Source organism: Anomalospiza imberbis, chromosome 10 (assembly GCF_031753505.1).
Source record: "Anomalospiza imberbis isolate Cuckoo-Finch-1a 21T00152 chromosome 10, ASM3175350v1, whole genome shotgun sequence".
Taxonomy (NCBI): domain Eukaryota; kingdom Metazoa; phylum Chordata; class Aves; order Passeriformes; family Viduidae; genus Anomalospiza; species Anomalospiza imberbis.
The window spans coordinates 24561884-24584872 of NC_089690.1; the positions used below are offsets into that span (position 1 = coordinate 24561884).

General features: G+C 44.5%; 2 protein-coding genes across 4 annotated transcripts in view; both read left to right on the top strand.

The window, feature by feature from the left end:
- LOC137480244 (vesicle-associated membrane protein 2-like) overlaps window positions 1–22989 on the top strand; it is a 258919-nt gene that overhangs the window by 112596 nt on the left and 123334 nt on the right. The window lies entirely within an intron of this gene.
- The window catches only part of PIK3CB (phosphatidylinositol-4,5-bisphosphate 3-kinase catalytic subunit beta), a 90340-nt gene that overhangs the window by 4060 nt on the left and 63291 nt on the right, over window positions 1–22989 (top strand). Inside the window, exon 2 of one of the 3 annotated variants that reach the window (XM_068201301.1) lies at window positions 15564–15732. The exons of 1 other annotated variant lie outside the window; for it this stretch is intronic. The gene's annotated coding sequence lies outside the window, so the exon portion shown is untranslated. Of the gene's footprint in view, window positions 1–15563; window positions 15733–16868; window positions 16989–22989 lie in introns of those variants that run through there. One more of the 3 variants, XM_068201302.1, reaches the window with a different exon arrangement.

Here is a 22989-nt window from a genome sequence, read left to right on the forward strand (position 1 = left end):
TGTTATATTGGCTGAAATGTGTGTGAGGAAAGTTAGCCTTCTAATAGTCTAAACAGAGGGAATTTGTGTGTGTGTGTGGGAAAGAAAAAAATGTCATGCTCCCCCAGTGTTATTTTTATTATTAGTAAGTATATTTATCTTTTTCCCCGGTGAGCAAGTGTTGAGGGTGTACTTGTAGTTAAAGGAAATTAATCTGGTTTTGCTTATTACCCACTTGGTCTGGCACCTCAGAGAGTGAGGGTCACTTCCTATGGTTGGAAGTACTCAGGCTGTTTTATACTGCTCTTCTGGTGAAAACACACCTTTCAGTACCCCACCCTGATAGCTCTTTTATCACTGCCTTGCTGGACTTCCCCTAGTCTAAACAAAGCTTTGGTGCTACGATTTCTGTTAGTTGTTTTTGTTTGAGACACAATGTTTTTTAGTTTCTCTGAAATCTGCCCTGTGTCTTTCTTCTGATACAGATGGTTTTGTGGTGCTTGATGCCATCCCATCACAGCATCACAGGATGGTCTGGGATGGAAGGGACCTTACAGAGCCTTAGAGATCACCTAGTTCCAGCCCCCCAGCCATGGGCAGGGACAACTTCCACTAGACCAGGTTGTTCAAAAAATGAAATGAAATGAAATGAAATGAAATGAAATGAAATGAAATGAAATGAAATGAAATGAAATGAAATGAAATGAAACAAATAAGCTGTCATGAAAAATACTGTTTATCCTAAGCTGAACTTAAGCACAGCCCTAGAGCTCAGAGCAGAGTGCAGGGCATACCTTACAAGCACCTGTGTTATCTCCACCTGTCTCTAAGTCTTTTGGCTTCAATTAGACAGACAGAAATGTGTAGCAATGTAAGTAAGTGCTTATATCCCTCTTTTCAACATGCCTCCACAATTATAATGCTGCAGACAAGTAAATATCAAAAAGAAATGCCTATTGCTTGTCTTGATTTTTAACTCAAGTAACATTTCAATGGCAAAGAAATATCTATCCTGGAATTCATCTTTTGTGATGTGGTCCAGTGAGTAACAGTGTAAACTGTATTTAAACATAGCAATTACAGAGAACAAAGGGATGGCTGAGGGAAGCTGGACATATCTATGCACATTACAGGGCTCTTTCAGAAGGCAGCAGAGTGTCCTCTCAACTTTGGTTCCTAAAATACACATTGGGATGAGTTTCCTTTGCCCTAATGCTCAGCTTGCAGCAATGGCTGCTTCCTCAGAAGGGCTCAAACCATCCTCGACACTGTAGGAAATTTTCTTAGGAATGACCTGGTGACTTCCTAAATTCCCCTCTCAGTTTTTTTACTTGCATTCTTCTTTTCAGATTTTCAGCTGCCTGTTTTACTTGCTCTGTTTTTGGTGGGTGAGACAGGAACACGGAAATCCCATTTTTCATTCCCCAGCTGCACAGCCAGTGTGTTACAGTTCCACCTGTGCTGGCGGGGATTTCCTGTTTTAGAAGATTAATTGGAGTTGAGAAATTCTGAGTTCCTCTAAAAGAAACTATTTTCCTTTCCTATGTGGAAGGGAGATTGCAGTCTTCTGAGGCTGTAAACTTGTTTAGACCCACAGATGAAGCAATTGGTACCAGTTAGAGATACTGGCTGGTTTCAATTCTGTTCTGTGACATCAATGTAAATCTAAGCAGCTGCTGTTGCTCTCTTTACCTCTTTTAGAGGGGGTTGTTCTTGCAGGAAGAGTTTTTTGTCCAGCCAGAAGTTTGTCTCTTGCTCTCTCTTCTCTCTGAGTCAAAAGGCACTGTCTGTATTGTACTGTATCTCCCTGGTTGACTTCAAAACCTTAATCCCGCAAGCAGAAGTGGTTTCTAACATACCTTCCCAGTTTGGACGGCCCTAAGGATTCATGTGCAAACAGTTTTCACTTGTTTTCTGCCTTTTTTTCCCCTTTTTCTTTCCTCCCTGTTGAGGTGGTCAAATGGCCAGCACTTCTGCCTCACCCACTTAGCTTATCCTGGTCTAGTTCCAAAGCCAGAGGGTGAGGAAATGGCCTTTTTCCTTGGGAATTTTGCTTTGCTGTTTTTTTTTTTGTCACATGCCACATTAAATTGCTTGTTTCTTACCTTGCTGTGAAGTGTATTTGAATATCACTTGTTAAGGAAGGCTGGAGTTGGCTTCATGCTCACTTTGCTTCTTTGGGGGAGGCAAGATGGGACATTCACAGCTGGCAATTCCCAGATTTCCAGAGTGGCAGATCTTAGGCTGTTCATCTCTGAATCCAACACACGGAGCAGGATGTGCAGAGAGGGGTGACAAGGGACAAAGAGGGACAAGAGGAGGAAGAGAAATAAAGGGGGCAGTGTGTCATCTAAAATGAATAGGAGAACATGGGGAAACAGGAAGGAGTTCATGAGGGACATTGAGGTTTCTGATCTTGTTTCTAATTTAGGCACGAGCTATAAAAACATATGTATTCATATATTTCTCATATGACTTGCTTTGAAGTCTAGTAAGATTCTCCATGAATAAAACTCTTTGTTCCTCTCTCTGACCTGTCACATTTAATCTTTTCAAACACTTACCATTTAGCAGCAACTGTAAGAAGATATTTGAACTGGTCTCCTGATTCTACGCTGGCCCCCAGAACCAACACAGCAGTCAGAGGTTAATGAGAGCTGGGAGAAATAAACAATTTGGGCTGCGTGTGCCACAGATGCAGAACCTACTGGAGATGGCAGGGCAGCAGAGTGAGGGGTTGTCCCTACAGATTTTCAACAGACCCCATCAAGCCCAGATGTGGCATTGTTGCCTTGAGACTGCTGTGGATTTGAGACTAAGAAAGAAAGCAATTCTTAATAAACACTTGGGAAATACTATTCAAGAGATTTCATTTATCTCCCCCTTCTGTTTCACGTCAAGGTGGAATTTTGGCCACAAACCAGACTTTTGTGGGTGTTTTCCACTGTGTACTTAATCTCATGCAGTTTTAAGGAATTAGACTAAAATATGTCAACTTAGCTAGAGAACTTTTTTTTTTTTCATTTTATGTAACAAAAATAATTTGATATTGATTTCAAAATTTTCGCTGACAAAAATTGGAAAAATAATTTGACAAATGACAGGCCTCTGCTGAATACCTTTGCGAAGGTCACACTCAGCCAGTTTGGAGAAAAAAACATAGAAAGAAATTGAGCTAAGGTAGTTCTTTAATAAATTTCCCTTTAATATCATTAACTGGACATCAGATAGGAAAAAAAAAAGACAGCAAAAAGATGAATTGGAAACCTTGGAAAATCATATTTAACTAGATGGAAAGATCATAAACAGATGGCATGAAGTGGAAAAGGGCAAAAGGTACAGAAGCTGACATATGCTGGGGGCAGACTGGCTTGGAAAGATTGATTGACTCAGCAGGATTTCTGTGTGTGTAAGGTTACAGGTGGGGGTATGTGGGAGCAGCCCCTGCAGACCCAGAGTGCCCAACACAGTGTGATTTTCTGGGCATTAAAAAGGCAAATTGCTGATTAAGACACTCAGTGTCTGTCAGAAAACCTGCATGAGGCAAGCACGGCCACTGGGAGCTGGCAATGAACCTGCCACGCATGAACCTGCCATGCAGTGATGCCATGCAGTGATGTCATGCAGTGATGTCATGCAGTGATGCCATGCCGTGATGCCATGCAGTGATGCCATGCAATGATGCCATGCAGTGATGCCATGCAGTGATGTCATGCAGTGATGTCATGCAGTGATGCCATGCAGTGATGCCATGCAGTGATGCCATGCAGTGATGCCATGCCGTGATGCCATGCAGTGATGTCATGCCGTGATGCCATGCCGTGATGCCATGCAATGATGCCATGCAGTGATGCCATGCAATGATGCCATGCAATGATGCCATGCAGTGATGCCATGCAATGATGTCATGCAGTGATGCCATGCCGTGATGCCATGCAGTGATGCCATGCAATGATGCCATGCAGTGATGCCATGCAGTGATGTCATGCAGTGATGTCATGCAGTGATGCCATGCAGTGATGCCATGCAGTGATGCCATGCAGTGATGCCATGCAATGATGCCATGCAGTGATGCCATGCAATGATGTCATGCAGTGATGTCATGCAATGATGCCATGCAGTGATGCCATGCAGTGATGCCATGCAGTGATGCCATGCAGTGATGCCATGCAGTGATGCCATGCAGTGATGCCATGCAATGATGTCATGCAGTGATGCCATGCAGTGATGCCATGCAGTGATGCCATGCAATGATGTCATGCAGTGATGCCATGCAGTGATGCCATGCAATGATGTCATGCAGTGATGCCATGCAGTGATGCCATGCAATGATGTCATGCAGTGATGCCATGCAATGATGTCATGCAGTGATGCCATGCAGTGATGCCATGCAGTGATGCCATGCCCTGATGCCACAGTGTCCATTGTAGCCTTGGCCTGCAGCAGCCTCCAGTATGACCCTGGCATGTTTGGGTGCCAGCACTGGCGATGACAAAGCCTGTCCCTGATGTGCAGAGCAGCTGTTTGCCATGGAGTGACACTCCAGTGTCACCTGGAGCAGCACATCCCATCGTCCCGGAGAGCAGGGATGGAGCCCGTTTTTGGGTAAGGCCAGGGAGCAGCAGTGGTGCTCAGCTGGGGTTCCTGCAGGCAGTGCCACAGGTGCGTGGGCAGGTGTGTTTGAGAGGTAAGAGTGAGTCAGTCAGCCCAGAAGGATTTATTTAAAAACTTTTTGCCCCAAACAGGATGTGCAGCATGGGACACGGGCTTATTCTCTTAAGCCATGCTGTAGAAGCCCTGCCAGGTACATCAGAGCAGGGTGTGGAAAACCCAGTGTTCAGAGTCCCACATGCTGCAAGGGACAGCCCCTGCTGGAGCTGTCACCGGCTGCAGGGAGAAACACAAAGCTGCTTTTGTTGAGTCTCCCTGCATTATCATTCTAATTCAGCGTTTACACAGTGCGACAGCCCCACTTCTGTCAGATAATAACTAATTAGGGTCGGTTCACATTTTTTCGTCTTTTGAGGGAGGTTATCACCTGATCTTTAACAACTTGAAATAATCAGTTTTTTAATAGAGTTCATATGGCCAAGGCCACTGTGGAACTGCATGACTGTTCCCCCAGCTGCTGTTGTGGGGGAAGGAGAGAAAACAGCAAAACAAAACCATGCTGTTTTTCAAGGCATATTTTATGGATAATTTAGCTGAGCATCATCAGTTCTTAAGTTTGAAAATTATTAAGCCACAAAGTGTAATGTCATGTTCTTTGATAGAAAACCTGACGTGCTGTAACAGGACCTTGTTTTTCGTATCTGAGTGTATTTCTTTTCAACATCTATCTGTGATAATGGCAATTTAAGACGTGACTAAGATTAAAAGAGGTGAAATATGCATCTTTCTAATACTTTACTCAGACTTTCTCTGAGGAATATTTAGCATAAGAGCCAAGATTTAAAGGTTAAATAAACATCTTTAAGTTAAATTATCAAAGGAAAAGACTATTGTTCAACAGTAGTGTTTTAAGAAGTTATTTTGGATCTGTTACATGAAGGAATTAGCATAGGATGGTCTGGAAGTTTACAGGTGCTATTTCATGAATTGAGACTTTTTTCACTGGGATGTAGAGATTTCTTTTCCTGAATTGTGACTGCTCCAGGTATTTGCTCTGTTGTTAATGGTGCTTCAGAACAAAGGTGCTTGAGAGCTGATACTCGATACTTTTTTTGCTGTTTTGAAACACCCGTGTAGTCCTCACCGAGTCACCGTAACTGAAAACTGTACTTGACAAAAGGAATTCTAAATGTAGTTTAATGGCACGGTAAGGATGTCCTTGAAGTTTCAGTTTCAATGATTAGGTGTTGGTGTCCATTGAGTGGGGGCACTAAAAAGGCTAGGAAGGATTTCTGTGGGATGCTCTCCTGTGATGGCCTCACGTCACAGCTCAGCTCTAGTAGCTGTCTGCAGGGTGAGGTCTGGGTGGATCCCTGCAGCTGACGCAGGCATGCCAAAGTGCTCTGCTCCAAGATCTGCGGGTGAGCGCACAGCAATAAGGATGCAGACCTGTGTGCAGTCAGGTATGTAAACATTTCCATATGCCAAATGTGTACAGCCTGTCATCACCATCCAGTCTTGGCCTTCCTGCTGGATGGGCGTGCTCCCAGCTCCTGGTGGGATGTGGGATATCTGCAGAGAGGGCTGGGGGGCTGCTGCTGCCAGACACTGCTTCATGGTGTGTGACCCAAGCTCATGGTGTGTGACAGGCTGAGGTCTGGCATTTCTTGCTGTCCTGAGAGCCAAACTGCTGTGAAGTTGCAGGAGGTGTGGATTATACACATCTGTATGTGTGTGCAATGTGCACACCAGGGAGCCCCCTCAGGAAAGCCCCTCCTGGCTCTGTGTGTCCTGTGTTATCCCACCTGGTGCTGCTGTGGAGGCGGTGGCAGGTGCCTGCCTGTTCCCCTATCCCTCTTCCCTCGTCCCTGTCCAGGCAGGAGCTGGGCAGCACAATTCTGCTTTGGGTGGGTGGAGGGGAAAAAGGACAGTACAAAAGCATTTCCTTTGCTGTCATCACATTCCTCTCTGCACCAGGAATTTATACCTGAGCTTCAGTGCCCTCAGTGCTCTGGATGAAAAATAAGCAGCTTTTCAGGTGAACTTTTCAGGTCTTGAGAAGTCTAGACACCACTGGTCTTTCTGGGCATCCACTTAGTCCTAACATTTTTAGATGTCTGGAAATCAGTAATTTCATTAGTCTTTCATCAAAAAAGGTTATTTCACAGCATAAAGAAGAATTAAGGCTGCAGTGAGTTACCCTTTCCTAGGAAAGCAGCAGTGGCTGGCCAAAGCTTTCCCCAAAGGTGTTTGTGGAGGGTTTGGTCTTTCCAGTAGTTCTGCTGTGAGGAAGTAAAAGCAGTAGGGAGTAGCATTTGGAAACCCTTCTTCAAATTGCTCCTTACTGAGCACTGGCATTCCTGTGATAGCTGTAATGCAGTCATTACCCATCTCCTGAACAATCTTCTGAGCAGGACAGGCTCCTTCTGGCATGGGTTTTGCTTTCTGCCTGTCCTGATTAGCCCAGAGAAAAAAAAGCAGCCTCTATCAGTTCCTGAGAAGTGCCCAACAAAGTGCCCAACAGTTGTCGTGTAATCGCGACCTGATTTTGGCATGGTGGGTGTAATTCCAGTTCCCATGCTCTCTGTGGTCGATGAGCAGTCACTGGTGCTGATGTTGCAGTTGTCAGACAGAGCTGGGAGGCCTTGCTGCTGGGAGCTGGGATGTTGCCATTACTTCTCTTCCATATGTGGGAGATCAGGCACAAAAGGCTGCTGCTTTAAGCAGGGGGCAGAGAAGGCTTGGAGGAGGTTGTTCACTGGCATTTCTGCTTTCCATTTATTGCCCAAACAGCTGCATATTTCTTACTAATTTCAGTGACTTGGATCTAAGTAGTGTTCAGTGCTGCTGATGTCAGATCCTCAGCTGGGCTACAAGTTCAATTGCCAGGAAAACAGTTATGGAAAGGAACCAATCCAGCTCAATCCACAGCTCTCAGGCCTGTGCAGTTAACAGACATCAAATGAAATCATTTATGCTTGGAAAAAATTACAGAAAATGCATGAGGTTATGTGGTAGTAGCTCTCTGGCCACAGAGAGCAACGCACAGCTTTCCCAGGCATTGTCCTGGTGAAGGTTGTGAGAAGATTAGAGAAAAGAATGATAAATAATTCTTATCTTTACTTGTTACACTTGTTGTAAACATGTAGAATGTGTTATAGAGATTTGTTTAGCAAAGGGTAATTTCTTAATTAGCTAATAGTGATAGTGTTTGGATTCAAGGACCAATTGGGTCTACGTGTATTGTGACTGTCTGTAAGGGCAATAGGTTTCGTGGTAAGTATAGTATAATGAAGTGATTGATTAGCCTTCTGAGAATCATGGAGTCAATGCTAATTATTTCCCCTTCAGGAATGCCATGTTACAACAAGGTTACCTTCTTACTTAACAGCTCTGCTCAAACTTATTGCCCAGGCAGTTTTCAGAGTGGAATTTGGTGTTGTTCCCTGGGAGTTCCTTGGATACTTGACCCTAGGTCAGTCTCTCCTACAGAAAACCCTCCAAATACCAGTGGAAAATCCCAGAAATTTCCTTGGGCAGTTCTCCCTCGGGACTAATGATTCTCAGTGTCATGGAGGTGATTCAAGAGCCCATCTTCATCCCAGTGGTGTGATTAACCATGTCCACTTTTGGTCAGTTGGCTCAGAACTGCCTTTGCCCCTGTTGTGGAGTGTCCCAGACAGTAAAGCAGATTGAAAATATAACAGATTGAAAAGAGCTTTGGCTCCCCTTGGGAAAAGATGTGAAAACACATATTCTCAAAATTGGGGTAGGGAACACTGTTGGGCAATGCACGATGGGAAGACAAGGCTCATATAAAACATCCTTGGTGGGAGAGAAAACCCCCAGCTTGCTTCCATTGGAATTTGTCATCTGTTCCTGAGAATATTAGCAGAAGTGCAAATCTCCTGAGGCACCAGCCACCAGTGGAGGGTGAGACCAGTCACAGGCTTTCAGAGAAGGCCATCTCTGAGAGAGCTGAGTTTTCAAGAGGTTTAAAATCTACCCTGGAGATGGGGCACGAGGAAGATAACCAGCCAACGTTTGGTGGGAAGTGCCCCATTAATAATAAGCTTTAGACGCAGAAGAGCTGAGGAAGATGTTTTTCCATTATCACAGGGGGGAAGCAATACCAGTTAAGGCAAGGCTTGCAGCAGAAACATTTACTGGAAGTGTTTACATGTTACTTAATACTTTGACATGCATTATTCAACTTGTGTAATATCAGCTGGGGTGGAGCAGAGAGGAATGACTTTGGCAGCAGAATTTGTTTGCTCCCCATGGAATATTTTCCTGGTTGTAGCTACCTTCTTTGGCCATGAGATACATTCCAGGAACAGAAAAAGTGTTCTTGAGCCACATTTTTATGAGCTGCTGGAATGTGCTCTCTTGTGAAGGTGGCCTAACCTTGTCCAGATGGCTGCTCCTTCTCTGAGCACTGCCACCCTGTCAGTCTTTCTCCAGAGTGGAACAGAACTGCAACAAAAGCCCCCTGTGAGCCCTCTCCAAGCAGGGGAGAGGGCACTGAAATGGGTGCACTTCTCCTTCTGGAAATAATCCCCACGTTCCCTCGCAGAGGGAGGCAGCAAGTGCACTCTCCTGAGCAAGCCACTTTGGCTGCAGCTCTCCTGGTGTGCCTGAAGGACTTTCTGAACTGCAGCCAAGTGAGCTGTGCCTTTCTGCTGGGGAAAAGGCAGGGAGAGTTCTGCTCACATGAGCAGGGCTGCAGTCACACCGTGAAGGAGAGGAGAAGGAGAAATAGATTGGGGAGCGTGAAGTTCAGCAGGCATCTCTGCTTCCCTCATCCACAGAGACAGCAATTTCATGATTCACCTGCTGGATGATTTTGTTTTGCTGACAAAGCTGTGATAAACAAAGACTTGCCATCATTTGCATATTTGTTTAATCTAAAGGCATGTGAGTCATACAAATGAAACTTTCAACTTGTTGTGATAGGCTGCCAGGCAGAGTGGGTGAAGCACACAGTTTTTGATTTGGTTAGTCAGTACCTGGAAACTTCGTTAAAAGTCATTCAGCACAAAGCCTGGAGTTTCCAAAATAGTAAGGCAGGCTTAATTTCTAGTTTTGAAAGGAATAATAATATACTTGTACTCCTACGCTGCAACAATTTTTTTTAATGGCATCTTGCCAGACTTAGTAATTTTAATTCTTGTAGACAAAAAATTAGGATGATGCATCTGTAGCTTGAGGAAACTGTCTAAAATATAATTCCTAGAAATAACATGAGTCTTCCTGATTCAGGGTGACTGGATCATCTAGCAACGAAAGACTAGAAAAATGATTTTTAAAAAATGTACTGGCATTTTAGGAGTATTCCAGGAATCTCTCCTGCACTGGTTATGCAGTGCCTGTTAATAATTCTGCTCTGAAATGTTCTTTCTTCCAAGGATGGGACTCATGGCTCTGGATTATCAGAAGTTTAGTACAGCTTTGAGATGAAATTATTTCTGTCTGCTACAACAGGGAACTGAACATTCTTGCTTCTCAGCAATTTCAGTGTGTGCTTGTGACTGTTTGCACTGATTTATTGTAGGACATTTTTATAGAAAAATAAATATTGAAATTAGTTATACATGAATTAGCATTAGACTTGAAAGATTGTTAATAGGACATCTGTAAATGCCTTTTGAAAGCCTATCTTCTATATATATGTATTTTGGTAATCCTTTTAAAAATAGAAACTCATCAGTAGTATTAAAATTACAACACAGTCACCAGAGGGAAGTTAGAACCTGAGATTTTAGATAGAGGTTCAAAAGAATAGTCCATTTGTGGTTAGAATTGTTATTTTTGAGGAATGATGATGCAAATAGTATTTGTCATTTTTCTAGTGCTTACAGATTTTTTAAATTTCACAACAACTTTTTTAGTTTGCCCTGCTGTGTAGGTATAGTGGTGATAAGCAATGAAATTATTGTTCTGATCACATTTTCCATGGGCTAGTGAAATGTTAATGCAGTACCTGTGTCTTACGGTAGCAGCAATATAGCACATTTGCTTTTATCTCTTTCTTTGGTTTGCACATCACATGCAACTTGTGTGAGGTGAAATAAGATTTGGGTTGGAGCAAGTCTTTCCTGGTTTGCAAAGTTACATGGCCAAATTCTGAGGTGACGCCCACTGTGCCCTTCAGGTCAGTAAATGTGTTTGACCCGAAGGATAACTACATCAGTGTACGTGGAGGGACAAAGAGTCTGTTTTCTCTCTTGTGGCAGTTCTGACAAAACAAAGTCTTGCTAACCGTGACTTACACCATTGTGGCTGGACAATGATGTCCTCTAAGAAAACTTGACAAAACATCAGTTGAAAGTCTCCTCAAGGTGAAATTCTGAAATAATACAGTGTTTCATATCCACAGTCATTAAAATGTGTGATAGCCTCAATAGTGTTCCTGATCATTGCTGGTTTTCACAGTTGTCACATCTGCTCTACGAATTGCCTTAACAAAAAGGCCAGCTAGAAAATAAATATGCAAAGAGGCTGAGAGAGAGATGGATTTCCTGTAATGAATCTCTTTCTGGTCTTTGCCTCTGGCTGAGAATAGTAATATGCCATTAACCCAAGAGATGTAAAACATGCTGTGCTGTGCTGTGCTTGGAAGGGTGTCAGAAACTCCTCCTGTGAGGATGAGAAGATATTTTATTGCTATTCCAATTGCTGGTTAGCCTAATCATAGTAAGCATTTCAGAAAAAGGGAACTCCTTGTGAAGGCTGATGTTTGATTTTGGTAATTAGCAGATTGCAAAGAGGGGCTGGTAACACAGATGTGCTGAGGCAGGAAGAGCAGCTGTTACACTTGAAGTGCTGTCTCACACATTACAACCTGCTGGACATTGAAGCCTATTTTTAGTAAAAGAATAAATAAGCTGGCTGTGCCCTACTTTTTGTCAAAATGTGTCATGGGATCTTTGTATTTGATTAGAAAAGTTGGTAGAAATAACACAAGGGAACTCGGTGCGTCATCTAAAAACTGCCATTTCTAACAATCCAGTTATGTTCATAAAATTGGTTCTAAGTTCAGGCCCACAAAGTAGGCAGAGGAAATGATAGCTGGTGGGAGACTTGTCTGTGTGGGCTGTGAGGTTACATGTGGACAGAAGTCCTGTTCTAGTAGGGACTGGCCTTTTGGATGAAAGAATTTGTTTTGTGTTGATGGAACTATTTTTACAAAGTCTGTGTTAGGAAACTGGAAAAATGAAAGACTTTGTAGAGTTATTTGTATATAAAGGGAGAATGTAGCAGGAAAGTCAGTTGGCCACTTCAGGATGCTGTTGATTGTTGTAAAGGCCTTACTCTTCCTAATTCCAAGTAGTTTTTTTAATCTTCACTTGCTGGTACAGATGGAGGTCCGCATACTTAATGAAAAAGTTGTCTTGTAAAGTGTGACCATACCTAGAAACCAGAACAGATGCAGAAAAAGATACATTGGCTATGGTATGGAATTAGTGACAATAAGTATTTTCAGTTAGTTTGTCTATAGATTAGTGCTATTAAAATTTTGCTGCTTTATTACAATAGAATTTGCATAAAATGATCAAAATGCCACCATTTCGAAGTGCCTGCCTAGGAGCTCCTACCCATGGGGTTTCTGTGCTTTGGAAGCAATAGGACCATGTGCCTTCTGGCTGTGGGTTTCCATGGTGGGTGGGGGTTCAGCTCCCAGCCCTTCCTGGCACAGCTGCAGCCTCAGGGCAGAGGGACTCTGCAGTTCCCCAGCCAGGGCCCAGGTCTGGGGAGCCCCAGGGGAGCTCTGGGGGATCCCCAGCACAGCCAGTGCTGCAGGAGAGCCTTGGTGGGGTCAGAGCTCCCTCCAGCTCAGACCTGCTGCTGCTCACCAGCTCGCACAGCTTGTCTGAGCGGGGAAAAGCAGAGAGAGCTGAGCCCAGGAGTTCACAGCAGGGCTGTGTCTGCCCTGGTGGGTGCATCAGCTGACTGCTGGTGATTCTGGTGCGGCACAGCAGCCGGAGAGGTCAGGGAGGTTGAGGAAGAGGCCCTGTATTTAAAGTGGCTCTATGTCGTTTAAGTTAGGCGTAAAATTTTAAAACGAGCGGCCTCAGACACAAAATTCAGCGGGGGGAACAGAACAGTGAAGTGCCAGGATGGTGCCAGGATGCTGCAGCTGGATTTGAGTGGCTGCTGCAGCTGGCAGAGGGCTTTGCCTCTCTGGTTCCTGTACGCTCTAAGGTCTCAGAGAACTTTTCTACTGAATTTTACTCGTGTTAAATAACTTGGTTTAGCAAAGCACTGTTAAAAGCTGCTTGTTCTGGCTGCAGGCTGTTACTCCTTTAGCCAAAGCCAGCATCCCTTTTGTCTGACACCTGCTTTGCAGTCTGGTACCACTCGGGCCGGCGGCTGCTGCTGCTGCCCCCCTGCACGGGGCCAGCTGAGACACCAAGGGCAGCTCTTAGAGACACCCAGGCTGGGCACGGGGACCACAGCACTGCCCGAGCCCCTCTGGGGGAGTGTCCTGCCCACAGCATCCAGGTGGCGTGTCACCCCGTGTCCCTCACCGTGCCATGAGCGCTTCTCCATGCACCCCAAGAGGCCCTGGTGGCAGTGGCCAGCTTGGATTTCACAGGCTGGGCTGTCTAATGGCTGCAGAGATGGGGGAGGTCCAGGAGGCCAACTTTCATTTCTCAGCTGAGCTGGTACAGGACCATGCTACCCATACACCTTTTCCTCTTATCCAACCTTATCCAATTTCATTTCTCAGCTGAGCTGGTACAGGACCATGCTACCCATACACCTTTTCCTCTTATCCAACCTTATCCAACTTTCACTTATCAGCTGAGCTGGTACAGGACCATGCTACCCATATATCTTATTCTCTCTGTCATACCATTTCTATGGTATAGAAATGCAGCATTTTGCAGTATTTTAACCTAGGGCATGAAATCATGTATTGGGAATCTCTTAGTGTTTTCCCTACAGGAGATTAAATATAGGCTTTGACAGTTAAACCTGGGATTTATTGTACTAAACACATGGTTTGAAATAGTCACAACCAGTATTATTCACTTGTTTATTAACACTACTTAAATTTCAGTGACTAATTACTCCACCTTCCAAACACTAACAGCCTGCTACTTTAGGGAATAGGGGACATATTTTTTCTAGTCTAGATGAAGGAGGGCTTTCAAAGGGGAGATGAAAGTTTTGTTAACAGACAAGCTATTTTTTAAATGTTACAAAGCAAACTGGCTTTTCTCTAGTGACTGTTGAGGAGAGTGACATGTTATTTGTCATACACAAGATGTTTGAAAGCCTTTTATTTGGACAGCAGTAGGCAGCAAGCTGGCAAAGGGATGACCGTGCAGTGCAGTGACCATTATTCTCTCTACTATTGCTCACACAGTTTTGAATATAACTTTTTTTTTTTTTAAGAAAAGAATTAGTGATGAGATATTCTTGTGTCATTCTGTACTCACCAGAAAACATTCCCGTGCTTTAACTGCCCAAAGCTCATTTGGTTTGTAGATGTTGCCATTGTATCACAGTATTGGACAGTAGCAAGTTGCTACAAGTGTTTAAATTTTCTAATGAATATTTTCTAAGCCCAGTATCTCCTGCCCAGTATTTTGCTGTGTTCTGGATCATTGTCCTTTAGATGTTTTTTTTTATTTCCAGAATGGCTTTTTCTGCTTCAGGCCAAGCATCCTTAACATGGCATTTCCACTTGCCTTTTTTAATGTCTGGGTCTGCTGTCACAGTTCTGTGATGTCTGCAAATACAGAGACAACTTAGTTCCTTTCTTCTGATCACTGCAGTGACACAGGATTCAAAGAGTGTAAACCCAAAAAACTGAAAATGACACATTTTCAAGCAACCAAGAATGTGCCCTAGGTGTACAGCTGTTTCACATGCAAAGACATGACTCAGATCCAGCCTTTTCAGACAAAGCCCTTTCATTATACTGTGAACACATGTAACAATAGCCTGGGGGACAGAATCATAGAACATTTGTTGTTTTGTGAAGGGGGGTGGGAAGGCAATCTAAAGATAAGGAAATTGAAAATTAAAATTATATTTGAAGTCTGGTGGGGTTTTTTTTGCATGCCACATAGGATATAAAAATGTTTCATTAAGATGTTTCAAGGCAAGTTCCTTATCCGTGTCACACAGTCTGTAACAACTTCATGTGTGACAAGAACATGAATATCATGCAAGCTGATCAACTGTAATCTGAAATATTTTAATAACTACTGACTGAGATCTTTTTATTCCCCCTGCTAAATCCTGATATTGTGTTTGAAGGCATAAAACAGAAAATGGAAAGGAGTTTTGAAATCAGGGATTACAACCCTGGAGAAAAACTCGGCATGTTCAGGTTTCACTGAAGTCTATTCACAGAAATTGTCTATACAAGACAGTTTTAAAGTGCCTGGGGCTTTATGTGTGATAGACACTTCAAGGCATCATTACTCAACTGAAAAAGGTGGCCATACAGTGAACAGATTTTTAAGGCTCTGGATTGTAGCCCTCTGCTCAGTCCAGTAAGTCATTCACATCATACTTGGCTTATGCTTTGCAAAGACTGCACTGGATCCTGTAGAACAACCACCTACTGTCGCAAGATCCAGAGTAAATAGCTCTTTTTAAAGAAACGTTATCAAGCTTTTCCAGTCACAAACCCATTTGTCATCAGTGAGGCCAACTACTGAGCCAAAGTTTCAGTGTCTAAGCCAAGACTATCCGGAATATTTAATGTCAAAACCACAAGTATCAGAATGATTTGAAAAACGGCAGATCTGGGGCTTTTTACAGTACTGGATTTCATTAATGCCTTATTTCTTCAGAAATATATTTCAATTGCAATGTAAACTTTAAACAGAAGAAACAAGTGGCTCAACATGCTGAACTAAACTTTGTTATGTAGAACACGATCCATTTGTATGAGTGGCACATTTGCCTGATAAACCAGTTTCATTTGAACTCTATTTTTTTTTTTTCAGGAAGAAGGGAGATCAAGGGAAGTTACTACACTTTGTGGTGTGAAGTAGCAGCATGTTGTTCAGGAGCAATGCCTGTGGTACTGAGCAGACTTAAGGAGCTGGTTAAAAGCAGGAAGGGGAGCTGTTAATTGACACAGGACAGACAGGCTGTGAAGGCAACTGACACACGGTAGGCAAGATTTCTCATTAACTTCTGCCCTTCCACTGAGATTTGCCTAGAGGTAGCATTTGCATGATCACCATGCAAAAATCCCATTTGCTGAAGTAATAGGGGAGATCATTGTTCTTTCCAGACATTTCCAGTTAATTGATGTTGTGGTTGGTTGGGTGGTTTGTAAAAAACAACAAAACATTTCCTAGGTATTTTCTAATCCAAATTTAATGGATTTTTAGTGCCTTGAGAATCAGCAAGTGAAGTTGAGGAAGTAAATCCATCCATCCATCCATCCATCCATCCATCTTCAAAACTGGAATAACTGGAAAAATGAACATACTAAAATAGACAAGCTTAATGATACAGCGTGATTATTAGCATAGGGATGTTAAAATATGCATCATATGATCGTACTCTTTGTGGGCAAGGATGTGCTACGCCTCACCCTGTGTTCATTGAAGGTGGCAGGAATGTTGCTGCTGATTTCAGTGGGTGGGGACGGGCCCGCTGCATGCAAAAGTTATTTCATTTCCGGTTACATTCTACCGTGCCTTCCTTTGATTGCTTCTTTTAAGCCTTAGAAAACCCCCTTTTCTAGGTACTAGTTCCCATGGAACTATTCCTGACCGCTCAGCACCAAGACTCTTGAAATGAGGACGTATCGGTGAATTCATTGGCAAGGCAATAGACTGCTATAATGAGCTCTGCCCTGCTGATTTCCAGAAGGCGCTTCGGGAAAGGTGCTCAGGGCTGAGGCTCTCCAGCGTGCCCAGAGCGGCTGCCCCTGCTCGCAGTCCGATCTGGGGGTGCGGTAGCGGCTCCCGGAGCGCTGCGAGTGCGAGCCGCTCCCGGGGAGCGCCGGACCGGGGAAAGCGGAGCTGCGCGTCCGTGCGCGGGCCGGCGGAGCGCTCCCGGAGCGCCAGCGAGGGCTCGCCAGGGGCTGCGCGGCCCGGCCCGCGGCAGGGCGGGGGAAAGGCGACCCCGGCCCTCCCAGCAGCGCCGGCCGGAGGCGCGGCCGGCTCCGGCCCGCCGGGGAAGGGGAGCGGCCGCAGGGGCGGGACGCGCCGCGCCATTGGCCGCCAGGCGCGGTCCCATAGCGAAAGCCCGGCCCGGGTTGGCGGCGGCGGCCCGAGGGCGAAGCCATCGCCTTGGTAACCCCGGCGGAGCGCAGCGCAGCGCCGGTGCCGGCCGAGGGAGCGCTCGCCGCTGGCTCCAGCGCCGCCGCGCTGGCTGGGGCGGCGCGGACACGGCGGCGGCCGCTGCCCGGGCAGGTGAGCGTGCGGGGCGAGCAGGGGGGCGTGCGGGGCGAGCAGGGCATGCGGGGCGAGCAGGGCATGCGGGGCTGGCCGTGCCCGGGCTGCGCTCCGAGCGCGACGGGACGGGGCGGACCGGCGGCGCCGCTTGGTGTCGGTGTGGCTGCGGCGGGGCTCCCCTCGCCGCCAGCCCGCTGCTGGCGGTGCCTCCCCGCCCCGGGCGCCGAGCTGCGCGGAAGAGGGCTCCGCTCCGCTTGCGACACCGCGGTTGCTCAACTGCGCGGGCGGCTCCGCGCCCTCCCCGCGCGGGGGAAGGTTCCGGCGGGCCGCGGCCGTTTGGCGGCGGAAAGGGGCCCGGGGCGGCCGGCAGGGCTGGGCTCGGCTCGGGGCGGCGGGCGGGCGGGCGCCTTTGTGCCCCACCGCGCCGGCCACGGCCCCGCAACAAGTGGCCGGCGCGGCCGGGCCAGCCCGGCCCGCGGCCCCGCTCCAGCCCGGGTCGCCCCTCCCGCTGCCCGGGGCCCGGCGGCGCTCAGGAGAGGCCGGACGGTCCCTGGCTGCCTGCTCCCCCCGAGCGTTCGCCGGACAAGCTTTGCGCTCTGCCTGGAGGTTTTTTCCTATTTTTTTTTCCCTAGCCGAGAACTGTTGGTGATTGCTCTTTGAATTTTAAGTGGCGTTTCCATTACTCCATACTCCCGGTTGTTTTCGGCTGGGTTTCTGAGCGTTGTTTTCCTTGGGAACCGCAGGAATTTGTACGGCGAAGCAGTATTTGGGAAATGTGTTTGCAGTCAGCTGCTCGCGCTGTGCAGGGCGGCGCACAGAGCGGTGGCTTTGGCACTGCTGTCATCGTGTGCTCTCCTAACAGACAGCCACAGACCAGGAGCTGCTTCTCTGTAAGGGGGGAATAAATCTTCATTAGTCCCTAAGAGTTCCTGAAAGAGAAACGGAAACCTCTCATGCCAGACTCGCTGGTTTGCCTAGCTGCAACACATGTGTGCTTAGACTCATGCTGGACTCTTTCCAAACTCCGGAAATTTGACTTGTTCTTGGGGTGTACAGAGTTTTTTGTTTGGTTTGGTTTGGTTCTGGTGTATGTTTTTTTTCCCCGAACTTTATGCACTTACAGTCTTGTCTTCTCTTGTCACCGCCTACACTGAAGTTTTGTTCATTTGGAATTGACAAGTGTAGCCATAACTGTAAATATTAGGTACTAAGTCCGTGCTGCCGTTGTTTTGTTGATGTTGAACTTCATTCAGGCTTAGGGAGTCCCTGAAGCTGGAAACCTCAGCAATGTAAAATTTATGTTTTCAGGACCATAGGTCAGGGTTTGAAGTGAGATGAATGTATGAAGGATGTCAGAGAAATTTGATTGGCCTGTGTTTTGCAGTATTAGCTAGAGACTCCCACAGCTGTATGCCTTCAAAGATTAATTAAAACGTGGAATAAAACTTTAGAGCATGCTTGCTTTTAAGAAAATTGCATATAAAGGAATATTGAACATCCATGTGCTTGGCAGAGGGTTGTGAACTCTAAGGAATGCGTTAAGGCTGGGGATGGATCTCCTCAGCTGGAAACTTTGATCTGGAAGCTTCCCTTCAGACTGATGGTGGTTTCCAGGTTTTGGGAGTTTCATGCCAGCAAGCAGTGCTTTTCAGGAGAGTGGGGGTTCGGGAAAGGATTACTGAACAAAAATTCTTTGGTAACTGGTTTACTGGCCTTTTAAAAAAGAATATCAGGGATATTGGTCACATCAAGAATGTTTTGATGTGTATTGCCTTGGAAACATGCTTTAGTGGGGGTTTGAAGATTGATTAAATGTTTTGGGGGCATCTGTTTGTTTTATTTTTATGTGGTTTTTTTTTTGTTTAAATAAAAGAGACCTCCTCTATACGTGGTTTAAAAATAGTTTTGTTGTTTGTCTATTTAAGTATCTATTTTGCTTGAGTAAAAATCACTTCCGTTCAGCCAGGTTTCACTTCCTTGGAATATCTGATGTCATTAATTCAGTGGTTCTCCAATTGTCTATGGACTTTTGGCAGAACTCCAAATTCTGGTGTAGGAAAGCCTTCTTAAAAACATAATTCTTTGGCTCTTGTGATGTAGTGAAGAGAGAATATGTCCTGTTCCACTACTCCTTTCTCTTTAAAGTTTGCATATGTCTCTTATATGCTGTATTTTGCAAATAATTCAAACCCGAAATCCAGTAAAAACCCAGGCTGTTAGAACGCTGTATATAGGAGGAGGGTGCAGAGTAAGGAAAGTTGTTATTTAGACGTTGTGTGGAAATGCAGGCTGATGCTTTGGCTGTTTACTTAGAAAGCTGCTGCTGTGTTTCAGTGACCAGGGCACACAGTTCAAGCAGTTTAAGTGCTTTTTCACAGATCTAAAGATACACATGGAAGTGTTGCCCTTGGTTCTCTGAAGGTTGCCATCAGTTAACTTACATGAAGATAAACGCAGGGCTTGTTGGGCTGCAGAATGTGATGCTGGATTTATCCAAAGGCTGCTTTGGTTTAGCTGGACTTTCTGACTTGCCACTCTTGGGAGCACTTCCCAGCTGGCAGTTTCTGTGGAAGCAGTCCAGGACAGAAACATCTCAAATAAACATAACTCACACAATTGCATAGAAAAGCTTGCTTGTTTGTTTTGGTAGTGTTTTTTTGTTTGTTTTTTTTAGTGAATGTGTGTTTTCCTCAAAGCAATACTCTTGGGCTGACACACACAGTGTTACACGCTGCCTCTCAAATCGTTTGCCTCAAAGTATGAGGACTTTGAATTGTGGAGGCCAGAAATTCATACTAATCAATTCAAATACTAATGCCTGAGTGCATGAAACAATTTGTTTTGTGGCAGTGTTGTTAGTCGAGTCACTGGCATGTGAAAGTTTCAACGTGTTTTGTTTTGATAATTAAATCAGATCTGGGGGCAAAGATCATATTGTGTTAGAAATGTAACTTTTTTTTTTTTTTTGTAATTTATTTTAGTAGTAACTAGTAAGAAAGCAGTTTTGCTTTGGGTTAAGGTGTGTACTTACAATCCAGGATGAACAGCAGGTAACCTTTGAAATAATCACAATTCGGGGAACCTTCACGGTGAAGGGTACGTGGATCTGGATAATGCCTGATGCTCTGAGCTACTTTGTTGGCAACATCGACCAGTCTGTGTTAGTCTATCACATTTACATGAGTAAATCTTTTTATCCCAGCCTTTGGTGGAAGGAAATTCAGGAATGCGGTTTCATTTACATACATTAGGAGCTGCAGAGGAGGCCCTCCCGTGCAAATGCCCGTGGATATGGAGGTACCAACATAATTGAATTTACATACTGGCTTCAGAAGATTAAAGAAACAAAGAGTGACACCGAGGTGTCAAAACCAGCTTCCTTTGAGAACGGGGCTTGGGCAGCTCTGCTTCCCCACTGATCATTTGTGTGTGTGCATTGTTGCTGGTTTGATTTTGGCTTCTTTTATGCAGCCGAAGGTTAATCCCAGCCTGCTGCAGGGCACAGTCTTTCAGGAGCTGGTGGTACCCAAACTGAGGATCCGGCAGTCCTGGCTTCCCTGCTTTGGCTTTTGGCCAAACCCTTTTCCCTTCATTCAAAAACGACAAGGGCAGTTGTATCAGTTTCTTACCTTAGGTGCTCCTGACTTAAAATGGTGAATTAGCTGAACTCGGGAGTAATTTTGTCTTTGGAGCTACATCTAGGTATATAGAAGTCTGTTTAGTATTTACTTTTAAAAAAGCATAAGAACTAGGAGTACGCTAACTTCCTCGGGAGTAATTTTGTGTCTTTGGAGCTACATCTAGGTATATAGAAGTCTGTTTAGTATTTACTTTTAAAAAAGCATAAGAACTAGGAGTACAGTAACTTCCTCGGGAGTAATTTTGTGTCTTTGGAGCTACATCTAGGTATATAGAAGTCTGTTTAGTATTTACTTTTAAAAAAGCATAAGAACTAGGAGTATGGTAACTTCCTCCTGACACAAAATATGTAAATTTGCTACTCACAGCTTACTGTTGTTTTTTTCAAGCTTGTTAAACATGTGCATTTTTCATACGTAGCATTGCATTAAGTTTTTGCTATGAAATTGAAATGTAAAGGGTGCTTTTCTGTTTCTAGGATATCTTGCTTTTGTTTGCAAAAGTAGTTACTGATTTTTTTAGAATAGCTTTGTGAATTCATCAAATATCTTAAAGGAACTTGATCAGAGATATTGAGGTCTAGTCTCATGCTTGTGTAGCTCAGCTTTCTATGCTGCTGTAAAAGCTGAACAGTTTTACTTCCCATATTAGGTTGATAAATAATCTTTAATACTTCACTACTGGCTACTTAAATACAATTTTTGTTCCTGTTTTCCAGAAACTGTGATGATTTGGAGTAAAGGCTGTGTTGGGGGTTTAATTTTTGTGCTGGTATGTGATGTTATGTTTTGTCTTTACATGAATTTAGTTGTAAGGGGAGGAACAGTGATAGCAGTGTTACTTCTAATTTCTTTCTATGAGACACAGGTAATCAGTGTGTTCTCATTGCTGCCTTTTTTGGGTTCACTTTTAGGGGCTACTAAAGGTTTAGGTTGATTTTAAATTTCTTTTCACAGTGCTCTCCTGGGGCTTTTCCCCACCATATTCGTTGTATGCAAAGCAGAGGCATTAATTTGGAACTAATGGACAGTTTTAAGTGATGTGTACTCCATTAGAGCTTGCACTGCTTGCTCTCCCTTTAGGTCGTTCCTGGCCTCTCCTTGCCCCCAGGCACCATATATCCACTGGATTTAAAAAAATAAAACCAAACCTCAGTGAGAGAATTCAGAGGTGAATTGGAGGTTGTAAGTTTGGAGCTGGCCTCAGCTGGCAGAATGTGGGCAGGAGCTCGTGTGGCTGGCAGAGGTAGACAGAGTTCTGTGGAAGTCATGTGGGGCTCTGTGGGGAAAGTTATCTGTTAATAAAAATTCATAAAAATATTGCTGTGCCTTTATTTTTATGGTACAGTGTTCTGTGGAAGTCATGTGGGGCTCTGTGGGGAAAGTTATCTGTTAATAAAAATTCGTAAAAATATTGCTGTGCCTTTATTTTTATGGTACAGTGTTGCTATGAGGTGTTTGGTAACTCTTGGTGTTTCTGGAAGTCCTTTGTGAGCACAGAAGCTATCAGGGCAATGAAATAATTAAAAAAAAAGCATAAGAATAGCCATAAGTTGTTTATGGAAGCTGTGGTGTGGACTGTTCAATCGCTGGTGGTCTGTACCATTAACCTGACACTGCCAGAAGCTCGGAGTCTTGCTGTCAAGTGGTTTTGTGACAGATTTAATGTGGACGACCTGCTAGTGTGCAGCTACAGAGTATCAGAAGCAGTTTAAAAATCAGAGTGGGTAGGTGATTTGGGAAGCATTGTACAAAATCTCTAGAAAATAGAATAAGTGGTAACATTTTTTAGTGCTCGAGGTTCTTATGGGAGCTAACTCTTGAGCAGTACCTTTTTTATCTTTGGTAAATACGGTGCTTGAGAGATGAATTTTGATATTGTTGCATCATTTTATTTTCTAACAAGCAAAGGTAGCATTTTGAAATGTGCTGTTGTTTTCACTTAACAATTTGATGTTTATGAGTATAGAATGTTCACAACAGAAGAATTTGAAGCCTGTGTGATTTACAAAACTGATTACATTTGTGTCACTACAAGTAACAGCTGAACTATCCTGCTTTTGAGTCCTGCAGAAGGGTGGTTTCCAGTCAGTGCTGTGAGCATTGCTGTTTAGTCATCCAGAAGACTGCAGGTTGGTCTGTAGTTTGTGTGCACAAACCATTGGTACAGACACAGCTACAGGGGAGAACCAGGTCAACAAAGGCCAGTGCTGCCAGCAGAAACTCAAAAAGCCAAGTACAAAGTTGACCTGGTTGATAGAAGCACATAAAATGTTATTTGAAATTTGTGCTGGGCACCGAATGCCCTTTGTGCTTGGCTTCGTGTCTCAGATTCCTTTTCTGGTTTCGAAGAGTATTTTGGTCTTTTTGTCTGTACTCTT